Here is a 13,782-nt window from a genome sequence, read left to right as displayed (position 1 = left end):
GTGATTAATTTCATGTACTACTTGATAGAATTTCATGTGTGCTTAAATTAGTTATTTTCACGTGTATAAATTATTTAATTGATAATTTCTTGATGATAGTGATGCAGTAAAATAATTATTTAAGAAGGTACTATAACTAATGTTGAATTAATGAGTCATTCAAACTTATTGTAAATATAATTGCTAATTAAATATATTTTTGCATGTTTGAAATATGTAAAGTTTTAATTTTTGCTTCATGAAATCCAGTGAAAACATAAAAAACTTTATTTCCAAAAAAGAAGAGAGAGATGAGAAATAGGAGAGGGATATTTTATCCCAGTTGGTAAGGCCCTTTATCTCGGTTCGTAATTAGAACCGGGACATAAGGGTAAATTCCAGTTCCCGCTTGGACGTGACCTTTTATCCCGGTTCTACTTACGAACCGAGATAAAGGGTTGCCCTTTTATCCCGGGTGCGTCAAAACCAGGATTAAAGGGAAGGCCTTTTATCTCGCTTTCTTACAAACCGAGATCAAAGGGCAGGCCGTTTATCTCGGTTTGTAAGAAGAACCGAGATTAAAAGTCCATTTCTCTCGGTTCTTCTTACAAACCAAGATAAATGGTAGGGGGGATAAAAGTAACTGGCGTTTCTACTCCCCCCGTACCTGGTAACTTAGCAAAATTTTTACTCCTCTCTAGCCTCCGCATCATCTCCATCACCGGCTCCGTGGGTGTCACACTGCCGCCTCCGTCCCCATCGCCGCCGGTTGTCTTCATCCCCGTCGCCGCCTCCTCTTCGTCCGCGCTGTCGTCCTCCGCCTCTATCCGCGCCGCCGTTCGTCGTCGTCCACGAGCCATCTTCTCCGTCCGGCAAGCCATCCTCTCCTCCGTCTGGCACTCCGTCCTCCCTCCTCCATCCGCGCACCCCATCCTCCGTCCGGCGTCCCGTCCTCCCCTCCTCCGTCCGGTGCCTGTCCTCCCTCGTCCTACGTCCGGCCTCCGTCTGGCGTCCCATCCTCCCTCCTTCGTCCGCGCGCCGTCCTCCATCCGCGCCTCGAGCCCCGATCCGCCTCGCGCACATTGCCGCCACAGCCACCCTCGCGCGGCGTCGACCCTGCACCGCGCCCGCGCGCGTAAAACCCTGGCACCCGGCCCTCTAGCTAGTTAATACATTTGGCAATGATGATGCAAGGTAGCGATGCAAGCCTTTTTTTTTACTTATTTACTAGTTATATAATTAATAGAAAATTATGGATTAGTAAAATTGTATAGGAAGTTAGAATAAATTTGGCAGTGATGCAGGCATTGATGCAAGCCTTTTTTATTTACTTTTTCTAGTTATAAATTTAATAGAAAATTTTGATTCGTAAAATTGTACAGGAAGTTAGAATAAATTTGGCAGTGATGCAAGCCTTTTATATTTATTTGTTTCTAGGTATAAAATTAATAGAAAATTTTGGATTGGTAAAATTGTATACGGTTGATAGAAATTCTTAGAAATTGTACTAATTAGTACAAATTTTAGAAAAATTCCAATAAATTAGTAGAAATCTCTATAAATAAATTACGCTTCAATTTTGATAGAATTCAGTAGAAATTAGTATAAATTAGTATGGTTTCACATTGTTCTTCTATGAGTTCATGTATGTACATTAACTTGTAATACATTAAAGATATTTCATGTAATTAAGTTTCATTCAAGCTTTTTTGTGTATTTTTTAAGAAGTTTTCATGTATGTTTAATTTCATGTACGGTTTCTTGTGTACGTTTCTATGATTTTATTTATATACCTTAACGTACATGTAATTATGATTTCATGTGTGTTTGGAGTAGTTGAGATGGCGGATGACGAGAATGCAAGGTTCATGCTGGAGGATATTATTGCTGGTAGAGATCATAACGTAACGTACATCGAAGAAGAGAGTAACCAGGCGGACATGTACCTCAACATATCCGTCGATGGCAATGAAGAGCCTGAGCAAAACCTTGCTGCAGCGGAAGATACCGCCGAGGTATATGTCATTAATAACGTTGCACCCCATTTAGAGTGTCTTCTTCTTTGTTAGTATGTACTAATTAACGAATTTTGAACTGTTAGCTATTTGGATTGGCGAACCCTAAGAAGACACGAGGTCAAACCATGGTGATGGATGGATCGCAAAAGCTAGAGATCACATAAGTATCAGAAGACAACAGATCGGTTGCTCTCGTCGATGTGGCAAACAAGTACGTGACTCAGCTCGGGGCTATTGTAAGGGACAATGTGCCCATCAACTTCAAGAAATGGAGAGGAAAAAGCAATGATCCGGACGCGCTTCTGCAAAGAGAAAAGGATATGCTGTGGGAATAGGTCAAGCAACATTTCATATTTCCCGCTGGATATATTGAAAAGGATGTGAAAGCGTGGGCGCTGAAGAAGATGGCCACACAATTTCAAACATTCAAGAAATTTCTAGTTTCAAAGTACATTAAGGAGGACAAAACTCCAGATTTCAACGAATTTCCAAAGTTGAGCGGCCACTGGGAGGCATTTGTCGAGTACAAGAGGAGCCACGACGGTCAGCAAAAAGTCAACCCCAATGTTGAAAATGCTAGTCGTAAGAAAGAACACCATAAGCTAGGGCGAGGTGGTTACAAAACAGCAGTGTCCAAATTTCAGAAGAGGGAACAAGACCTGCTCGAACGGGGTATTGTACCAACAACTCATGAATGGAGCCACCGAGCTAAAAATTGGTTTTTCGCTCATGGAGGCAAACGGAACCTAGAGGATGGGACATTGATCTTAACTGAGGAAATACGTCTCAAGGGCAAACAGCTCGCCAAGAACATTGAAGATGTTAAGGCTGGGAGGTTGGTGGTGGATCGAGAAATGGATGAGCTCACATTGGCCCTTGGGAATCCTGAGCACCCAGGACGTGTCCGCAGGTTCGGGATCGTTCCGTGGAGGTACAGTTTCAAAGAAGACAGAGGCTCGTATAGAAGCCGCAAGCGAAGAAAGGATTGGGCTAAGAAGAGCTGGCGGCGCAACCTAGAATCTCAAGTGCAATCTATGGAACAAAGAATGCATGACGAAGTCAATCGTCGAGTGGCCCTTTCACAATCAGAAGCACAGCCCAATCCATAGGACCAGCAACAGTTCACTATTGATTTCATCAGGCAATGCACCTCCTGTGAGCTGCATGTACCGGTCGGCAACCTGACTGTTAAGGTATACTCTTATACATAATTAATATTTATGCAATAAACTTCTCAATCCATCGATCCACCACGCCTCAGTATTGGAGTTTAATAACATCTTTATTTCTGCTATATGTACAGGTAGCATACGCGAGTGCCTTACCAAGCTGGGCAATGAGGCGAGCCATGGCATGGAGATTCCACCTGGCTATGCTAGTGTCTCGGTAGAGCAGCTCGTTGATCGGCAATATGAAGGCTATGAGCTCTAGCTCCTGGGAGGTGTTGGGGAGAGGACATTAGGAGATGCGGTTGAAGGAGGCATCATTCTATGGTGCAAACGCTACATCATCATCCTGGGCATTGAGGCAGCACCCCTCCCGGAAGAACCCAAGCCGCAACCATCTCCTCAAATGGCAAGACCGACTTCTCCACCACGGTCAATTCCAGGACCCCCATCACCAGGACCATCACCACCAGGACCTTCAGTACCAGGACCGTCGTCGATGCATGCTCGAGCAAAGTCTCCATCTCCACATCCAGCTAGCAACAACGATGACAACAACACTCCCCGCTCACCGATGACGCCAGGAATAAGATCAGTCCCGAGCAAGGTACCTGCAGCCCCGAGAAAGGAACCTGCTAGAGACCCGATTATGAAGTCGTGACCAACGGCTCCCAAGCCAACACATAAAAGGAGGAAAATAAATAAGGAGCCTGAATTGACTCCTGAGGAACGCTGGAATGCAATGACTCAAGAGGAACGCTGGTCCGAAATCCAAGCAGAATGCAAGGATTTGTTCAGGAAACGGGCTGAATAAAAAAAACTAAGGGAAATGGAGCCACAACCAACAATTGATCCAACTAAATTACAATTTTTTTCAGAAGATGTCACATTCAAACAAGGAGGCGATGAATATAGGGAAGAAAAAGAAAAGGAAAGTCATCTTCAAGTGTTGTTGATCGCCGCCTTCGTCATCTACTAGAAGGAGACACTAGAAGGATAGTAGCAATGCCCAAGTCTCAACAAGATCAAGTATTGCAATTTATGGAAGAATTTGGAGTGGGACATGATCAATGTATAGAGCTAGGTGGTCACGAGCCAGCAGCTTCACAGCCATTTCAACCGAGATGGACGTTTGAGCTAGGAAAGTCTCTGGTAAGGCCTGAGTTGGCCTGAGTTGGTAGGGAGCCTATCACTGAAGATGTATGAATTCCATGAATGGTACATGAAGACGTCTGCCGACTAGACTTCCATGTTCACCCTTAAGGTAAAACCGATAGATTTTTATGGCGAAGGTGAGAAATGCCTCTAGCTGGAATTCAAAGATATATACGAAGTGTACCATCAAGATGCTCTAGACATCTCTCTCATCAGCGCCTGGGCTCTGTAAGTATCCGTTTATCTATATGTAAATTTTGGATCATATCATTATTTTTTATGCATGTGTCATCCTACTAACTTTGTCTTTATTTTTATGTAGGCGACTAATTCAAAAGTGCTGACAAGAAGGATACTTGCATGTTGGCTTCATGGATCCATCCGTAGTTAACCAAACCCAACTACGAGATTTTACAGATGAAACATTGGTAGAATGTTTCAATATGCTGGACCTTCAAGGTGGCAAGAGCTGCATACTACTTCCATACAACTTCAAGTAAGTGTTTGTACGTACGTATACCGTCTATCTTAGTATCCTTTTCCTTATCTAATTAATGAATATTTACGTACACAGTTACCACTGGATCACTACTAGGATCCAGCCTTGTCGTGACACCTATATTGGGTTGCAATATTACTATTTTGGTTGCAATATGGATCAATTGCATCTATATATAGTCATTGACAGATGGTTGCATTTGGAACGGTGTAATAGGTTTTTGCAACCTTTTGGATGTGGTGTTGCAATATGGTGGTTTTGCCATGCACATAAAAAAACTAATGCAACCGTGATATGGCTGCAAGCACAGATATTACGACCAGAAAAATCGTTGCATAAGTTACTATTGCAATGAAAGACGTGGCTGCAATATGATAATATTGCCACTAATGAACTTGTCACAAAATAGCTTTATTGTCACCCCATAGTTACGTGAGAATATGACCATATTGCCATGCAGTGTGCTCCATTGCATTAAATAAATATTGCAACGTAACAAATTTGGTGGCTAGAGTCACAATTTCAACGTTGATTTGCTGGTGGCAATAAAAGGTAATGCAATGAATCATTGTTGGTAGTAATAGATGAAAAATGCAACAAATCATTATTGGTGGTAGTAGATGTAAAATGAAACAAATCATTGTTGGTAATAGACACGTCCTATAGGAACACATAAAGTTTGTGGCAATAATGTATATTGCAACAACAAATAGTGGTTGCAGGGTGGTTTGTTCCAACGAGTTTGGCTAGCACCTTTTTAATTTTGTTTTGTAGCCTGAAATTTAATTGTTGCTACAAAATAATTGTGCCATGAGTATATACTTCATCATCACATATAAGAACTCAAACCTTCATTAACTTCTAATATATGTCTCAACCAAAGTAATTACACAATGACCATAGTACTGCTAAAATAAACATGACCACATCAGAATAGAAACATCATCTCTGACTACAAGTTTGCAACTATGTTTGGCATAATAAAAGAAAACTAAATATGAGTTCTCTTATTGATCTATTCATTCCCCATCGGCACCAGCAGTCACCAATAAACCTTTCTGTAATTCTTCATTCTTCTAGCTGTCCATCACCATCATATAGGCATAAAGCTTTCTCTAAATATTTTGGCTGTCTACGCTTTCCTGCAATTCATGAACACACATAGAATTTAAAGGCACGCATATGCTTATGTTTAGTACTGATCAGTATTCACCTATGAATGAATACACATGTTATGTTAATTTAATTATATCACACCGAATGGTGTAGCATGGTATACAATTTTAGATTAACCATATGAACTGTAAATGACTTATGACAGTGGTTACCTGTTAGCAAAAATGCAAGGGAATTAAAGATAAGTACTCCTTTTTTCCACATGACTCGAGTCTCTGTGCAAAATAAATATACAAGCAAAGTATATGAAATATGAAGCCAATAGAGCTAAGAATTTGCAGGGAAAATAGATCGGAGAGGCAACAACAAATTGAATTGGCAACGGGATCACTGAAAGTCAACCTCGGTAAGTGACTAGAGAATTTAGAAGTTAAGATTGACTAATAAATCTATAGGTTCCAATTACTTTCGTAGGCCCATATGGCCAATTCCAAGCCATATGAATTAATACCGTTACTATAAACAACTTGATGAGGAAGGCAATCATCAAAAGGTATTAAAAAGGAATCCAGTAGGAACTACGAGATCAACTATCAATTTTAATTGGATGAGATAGCAAGTGCACCCATAACAACATAGTTTAATCTAGAGATCCTAGAAAAATAGAAGATATTGCTTCACGTTCATGCATAGAAAATAAAATAGATTGACACTACAAATAATGTACAAATTATTTCCCAATCTCCCACTAAAAATTGTTTAAACAACCAAAGATAGCTTCACTGCATAGTTTGCTTCAGGTTATCTCTATAGGATTGGAAAAAAATATTCTTATCTCAGGTGTTAACAAATAAAAAGTGTTAACTAAAGAAAAAAAAAGCTAGCATATAGTATACCATAGATGATACCTTCTGTACACGTCGGATGAAAATCATTACTGAAAACTGAAGAAACCTCTTATTTGAAACAGAAACTTAAAACTGAACGAACCTCCATGACCTGCAGTCTGCAGAGGGACAGGGTTGTAGCCTATGTAGCTGCTTTCCTCCAAATTTATTATTCAATTATAAACTAACTGCAAAAAAAGAGAACTGATAAGATGGGTTGATGGTCATACCTGAGAAAACCATGTGCTGATGTTAACTGAAGGTAAGAGATTATTCACTTGTCAAAGATTCACCGGCTGGTCCAGTGAAGGCATAGGCTACATATATTTTTTGAAAGCACCTTATGATCAAATGTACATTGTCTTCGAAAAAAAAGTTTGTCTGCGTGGGTCTCATAAAATATATGTATAGTCTCCAAAACATATTGACATTGTTTATTCAGACCTGTTGTGCAACAACAGCATCCTGAGGATCATCAGGTGCAGGAGAAGAAAGAAGAGCTTGAAGGGAAAGAAGCGCTGTCTTTAACTCCACTGATCTTTCAGAATGTCCAAGCAAATTGCTGCATTTTGACTGTAGTTAGGATGCCTTCAAGATAGATTGGAGAAGTCAGAGTTGTACTTAAAAAAAGACTAAGAGAGGGCATACGAAAATCATGATAATCACTCAATCAAAAAGTAGAAGAAATGGATCTAAGCTAACTGTCAGTGCTAGTTCTTCATGGTCAGAGAAAACATAGCAACACATGTATGTAGGAACATTTTGTAACGAGAATAGAAATAAAAAGCCATCAATAATAACAGAGAGGAGTTAACTTGCATACCATACGTTGGTGACGAACTGCATCTTTGGAGGCTCAAAGGGTAGTATCAACCATTGCAACACCACCTTCTACCAAGGCAGTGAATCACCAATCACATGCTACTGGCGTTCCTTGAATGGATAGATGAGCAATTCGTAGTATGTCTGAAAGATAAAAGAAAAGGATATACTTGCATTAGAGTTAAAAACAGGGGTAGGTTAGAAAATCAAGGCTACCTGAGGAAATACAGATATTTGAAAACACACTTTGATGGAGAAATTTAGTGAGCAAACATTGAAACAGGACAATCAAAACATCTGGACAGAGAAACATTAGGCATCTGTCCAGTTACACCAAAATATCCTCAGGACCTTCAAGCCTAGTGCTACTCTAGTTCATTATGCAACAATATCTGGACAGAGAAACAAGACACTCACGGATCATAGTCCTCCCCTGAATCAGATTATTTTCTCTTGTTGCATGCCATGTGAAAACTATTATGCAGATGAATTTACAAACACAAGGTCACTATACCAGCGCATTATTTTCTCTTGTCGCATGCCATGTGAAAACTATTATGCAGATGAATTTGCAGACACAAGGTCACTATACCAGTGCATAACACATTTACGCACCAATCAGCAAGGTTTTCAATAAATATGCATGCGGATTAAAAGGGCTAACCAATACCGCGAATCCAGTCTCAATATTGAACACTCTCAACATTATGTATTCAGATCAAGAAGCCTAACAAATAGAGGCATGGAAAGAGTGAAAGAACACACCTGGGAAGGAGACTTGCAGCAGCGTCTCCTCTTGGGTGAGGGCCTCTGCAACACCACCGCGGAGCGCGTTGACAGCGGTGACCTTGCTGCGGCTGCCAGCTGCCGCCACCTCATTGAGCTCCTTGCCACGCGCGAACAGCCGCGCCCATCCCGCTCACCGACTCCTAGTGCCCGCTGCAGCCGCCGTCAGGCCCGACGCGACCAGGATGGAGATTATGAGATGAGATCGGTGAGGTGGCTCTCGTACAAGAAAGGGACCGAGGGGAGGAAGGGTGCCGCCGCACGTGCAAGGAGGAAAGGAAGGGATGGAGGAGGCCAATCCGGCATGATTTTATGGGGGTGTTGTTCATCGGGAGTATGACGACGGGTCGATGGCCCTGTGGTGGGGGTTGCGGTGGAGGCGGACATGCGGAAACAACTCACAAAGTGGCGGGCGAGCGGTAGGCGCCGGCGCCGGGGAGGCCATGGCAAGGCGGATGTCCTCTGCGAGATCCGTGGTGGCCTGGTCGAGCGAGTGGGCAAGCGGCGGGGTGAGCACCACCTACCCTCCACGCAGAGGAGGCGGCAGCAACGGATCGGGATCTGGGATGGGTGGGAGCGGGAGCGGAGGAGGGAGGAGGAAAGGTGAGGTGTCGTAGGGCTAAAGATGGACCCTCCGTGACGATAAGGTGGGCCTAGGAAAGATTTTCAATTGTTTTGGATCCTTAGAGTATAATAGATACATAGAATAGTATAGAATATAGAATGTGGCTATAATTACCAATAAAATATAATTCATTTTACATAAAAAAACATGTGAACTCAATGTTATATCAAATTGACATTAAAAAGACAAAGTTAACTAATACTCATTGCCTTAAATCATAGTGGGAGAAGGGTGTGACTACGGAGACATGCTATTTCAACAGCGTAGCTACTATTGCCTCTCTGGCATGCCATCCTGCATCAGCGCTGCCCGCCATTGCCTCTCCCGTGGCACCGCCCGCCATTGTCTCTACAGCGTGGCATCACGCATCGGCGCCACGCACCATTGTCGGTGGTGGAGAGGGGATGCGAGGCGGCAGCACAACAATCAGCGGCGGTGGCGGATTTAATGGATCCAATTCTAAAGAGGTGAGGCAAGGCGTCAATGACTAGCGAGTCCCCTTGGTCAATTTTAGTCAAAATTCACTGAAACTCTCCAAATTGCAACATTAAATCCATACAAGCTATGCAGCCTCATCTAAAAAATTTGATGATTTCATCCATTTATTGTAAGTGGCAAGACATCATACTCTTAGGATACAATTTTTTAAATTACTTATAAAATGAAACCAAACGTGCTCTATCATGACACCAACTCATCAAGACACTCTATATTGATTGTATGTGCATAGTAAAACTATAAAACTATCAAACATATGTTGATTTGGCCTATATATGTGTGCATCAACTCTATATGACTCGTGCCTCATAAACATGTACACACCACCAATAACAACATATATATTTTTCTGCAAATTTTTTATCCTATTAGATGCACATGTAGTTCAATTTGTAATTAATTTCAAACCATGTAGAAATTCATTTAACATATAGAAAATAGTAAATTAGTTCCTAAATTTTTGAAACTTCTAGAAGGAAACTTATCCGTAACCTATTACATATAAAAAATGATTTGGTGCATATAAGATAATTATTTGTGTGTTACTTCTCAATGGTGCAATCTCTTATCTTACTTAAAAAACGCAGAGAGGTGACAAAACTTCGTACGTCGAGGGTCCTCCGCTTCATCATCGTGGACTGAGTCCATCAGTCCAAGTGGGTCTCCTTGCCACCGCGTCAAGCCTGGATCCAGTCTGCCGCCGCCTCCCGCCCCTCCCTCATTCCTCCCCACGGCCGCGCCTCCTCCGTCCGCTGCCACGCCTGGCCGCCTCCGGGCAGGGTCTTCTCATCGTCTAGGCAGGTTTCCCATCGCAGCACCGCCGCCGTCCTCGCCCGCCTGGTGCTGCCGCTGCCACTGGGATGGCGCACTTCATGCCGGTGCACCACCACTCGACGTCCACGGCGGCGGCTGCTATGGCCGCCGCGCGCCTGCACGCGTCCGCGCTGTCGGCCTTGGCATTGGCCACCGCGCGCCTGCACGCGTCCACGCCGTCGACCTTGGCATTGGCCGCGGCGGCGGCGCTGTGCCCGCCGCACCTCCTCCCGGCGGCGTCCCGACATCCTCCTAGTGGAGAAGATTGTGCGCTCCAAGATCAACCAAAGCACCTACTAGAAGGAGCTCGACAACACCGGCGGGACCTACGGCAGCAACCGCAAGCCACCCCGTTCCTCCGCCTCACGCTCAAGATGCTGCAGATCCAGCCTGACAAGGACATCGTCGTCGAGTTCATCAAGAACGAGGATTACAAGTACATCTTTCTTTCTCTCTGCCGATTTCTAACGTTCCATTCTTTTCTCTTTTTTTTGTTCCATTTTTTTTTGTTTTTTGACAGTTTCCCTATTGATGATCAAATGAATATGAAATCACTACCTGACATGTGACAGGGATTGGAAGATTGAGCTGGGCTCTGCTGGGGTAGGAGAAAGAAGTGAGATCTGGGGGCTCGATAGACGAACGACCACCTAAACAAAGAAGCTGAGATGCCTCAGTTTTGTGGTGGCCAGCTACGTAATTAACACAAAGCACCTAATTACAATGATCTGTTTGACTGAATGACTGTAAGTTACACCTCCTTTCCTCAAGGTTTCTTCTCTTAAGCTATTTGTGGTACATGAGTCAATGAAGCAGAGATGCCTCAGTTTTGTGGTGGCCAGCTACGTAATTAACACAAAGCACCTAATTACAATGATCTGTTTGACTGAATGACTGTAAGTTACACCTCCTTTCCTCAAGGTTTCTTCTCTTAAGCTATTTGTGGTACATGAGTCTTGAAATAATTTTTCCGCCAGACCATTAAATTTTGCATGTAGCAGTCAGAATCTACAAGTTCTTTCACAATTTCCCATTGCAGTATTCAGTTAAAGGTTAGATCAGGTTCACATGTTTCTCGAATCGTAATATATATTTAGACTTTCCATTTTAGACCTGTTATTGGAAATGAATATAATAATGGGCTTACTGAATATGAGAAGGATGTAGAGAGAAACTACATGTTTATACCATATTCACCATATTCCAACAGATTTATTTTGTAGTCCTATGGGTCGCTCTAATTTCGGCTACAAAAGAACTTGCAGCAAAAACTTGTGTTTAAGTTTACTCTGGTCAAGTTCACCAGAGAGCAAGTTGCATCTATGTCATTCATCAGGTAACATCAAGTGTCAGTACACAAAAGTCAAGTTTCAGTGTCAGAAAGTGCGAGAAGTGCAGAGTTTCAGTACATAGGCATACTAAGAAATGGAAGGAGTGCCTAGCTGGGAGGAAATTTGTCAAGATATTCCATAAAAGAAAATCACATAATGAGTAGAGGAGGGAAGAAGTTTCAAAAGTACACAAAATTCAAAGATTGAGTTTCAGAAAGTGTCAAAAGTTTCAGTCCACAGGCATACTTCCTACTGCCTACCTGGGAACAAATTCGTCAAGATATTCCATAAAAGAAAATTGAATAATGCTGAGCAAGTAACACTGAATATATAATACATCAATTTGATTAATTTTGTTTTGTAGTACAGACCTTGGTGATCGCTCTGGTGGCTGAAGCTTATTAGGATTTACCAAATTCGATCTGCTATTTCATCTGGCCAAGTGTGCATGCATGGTAAATAATAGGTATATATAGCTATAAATGCGCATCCTCGTATATTTGTCTATCAGGGAATGGAACACCACGGTTGCTGGCACATATGTGCCAAAAGCACGATGGATGGTAGAGATGTTGAGTGTCTCGTGAGTACAATCCTCTACTTCATTTCCTCTTCTATACATACAGTACTATTGTACAGTCAATTTCTAGAATATCTTTTATACTTGTATGTGAAATAGGAAGATATTGTGCCTTAGGTTAATCCTAAAGAGAACTGCAGGTGGCTTCCAATGGTAAGAGCTCCATGCCGAGCCCCTGCTTGTCCTAGCGCTACTGCATATAATCTGTCCACTGTAATGACTAACAGAAGAAAATAGGCAGGAGTTTTGACACTAATTGGCTTATCTGTGCATGCATTGCAGGGAGCAAAGTCTACCTAGGTGATTGGCTAAGTTCTCACATTTTAGTTCAAGATGATGAGCAGCATGCTCTGTTTACGCCCTCCCCTGCGACAAGCCCACCGCCGCCTCTTTCCTCCCCTGCGCCAAGCCTACCGCCGCCGCCAAGCCTGGTGACAAGGACCCTGCTCGAGTCGGTGAGCTCGGCCAGCCAGGGTTCGGCGTCGTTATCTTGCTCTTTCAGTGTTTGCTGCTAATTTTAATTGCTATGCCCTATTTCTGACATGGAGCAGATGAGATTTGTTCAGACATAGCCCCTTAGCTCCTCATGTAATTAATTTGAGAATGATGCACACGTATGCTATCCTAATTGGAATATTTAAATTAAAGAATGCTGACTTGCACACTCCTTAGCTCTTATAAATTTATTTGTATGCAGCAGATGAGGATGATAATGTCCTGTCTAATTGGTTCTGGAGACTCATTACATATGTGTACATTGGGAAGAAACTATTACAGGTGTGCTTTCTCTTTGTTTATGCCATTGAATACTGGATTGAACATTGTATAGTAAAAAATTTCTTCTTCAAATTTTCATATCATACAGATTGTTAGATTCTACTGATGAGCTACAATATTTATTTCTCTACATGCTCGTAGAAATAGATGCATTGTTAGTCCATCTCCAGATTGTTATTTCTCTACAGTACTGGATTAAACTTTCTATGGCTTTCTTATATATGCAAAAATTATTATTTGGTTCAGTTGTGAGCATAATATTTCACGTTTATGAATTAAATAGTCAAATCATGTTCATTGCAATATGATTTGTGTCAATTCTTATTAGATACCAGGCATGCATATAAAGCTTTTATTCGTGATATTCTTCTTATATGGACTTTTAGAGTAGGTTGAGCAAAGAGTTAACTTGTGATGGCCAAGGATGCATCAAGTTACATATGCTATACAGACTTGCTATTGGAGTTGATACTAAATGGACATTCTATTACACCCTGTATAGGAAGTTGGAAGGTGCACATGTTACTGTTATTCGCAAAAGGTTATTCAGTGGTGAACTAGCTGCCACCAACGCCATCGCGGTGCCCATGGAATGGAAAGCTGCGTCCTGCTCTCCCGCATCACCTTTCAGGAGTATGAATTGAAGCTGAAGCCTATGATTTCTGGTGTGCAGGGTGCTAGCGGCTCAGAGATCATCAGCCAGTAGCATTTCTTGGTGTTAATCTGAGAC

This window comes from Setaria italica, chromosome VIII, assembly GCF_000263155.2.
Source record: "Setaria italica strain Yugu1 chromosome VIII, Setaria_italica_v2.0, whole genome shotgun sequence".
Lineage (NCBI taxonomy): Eukaryota > Viridiplantae > Streptophyta > Magnoliopsida > Poales > Poaceae > Setaria > Setaria italica.
This window is presented reverse-complemented; position numbering follows the sequence as displayed.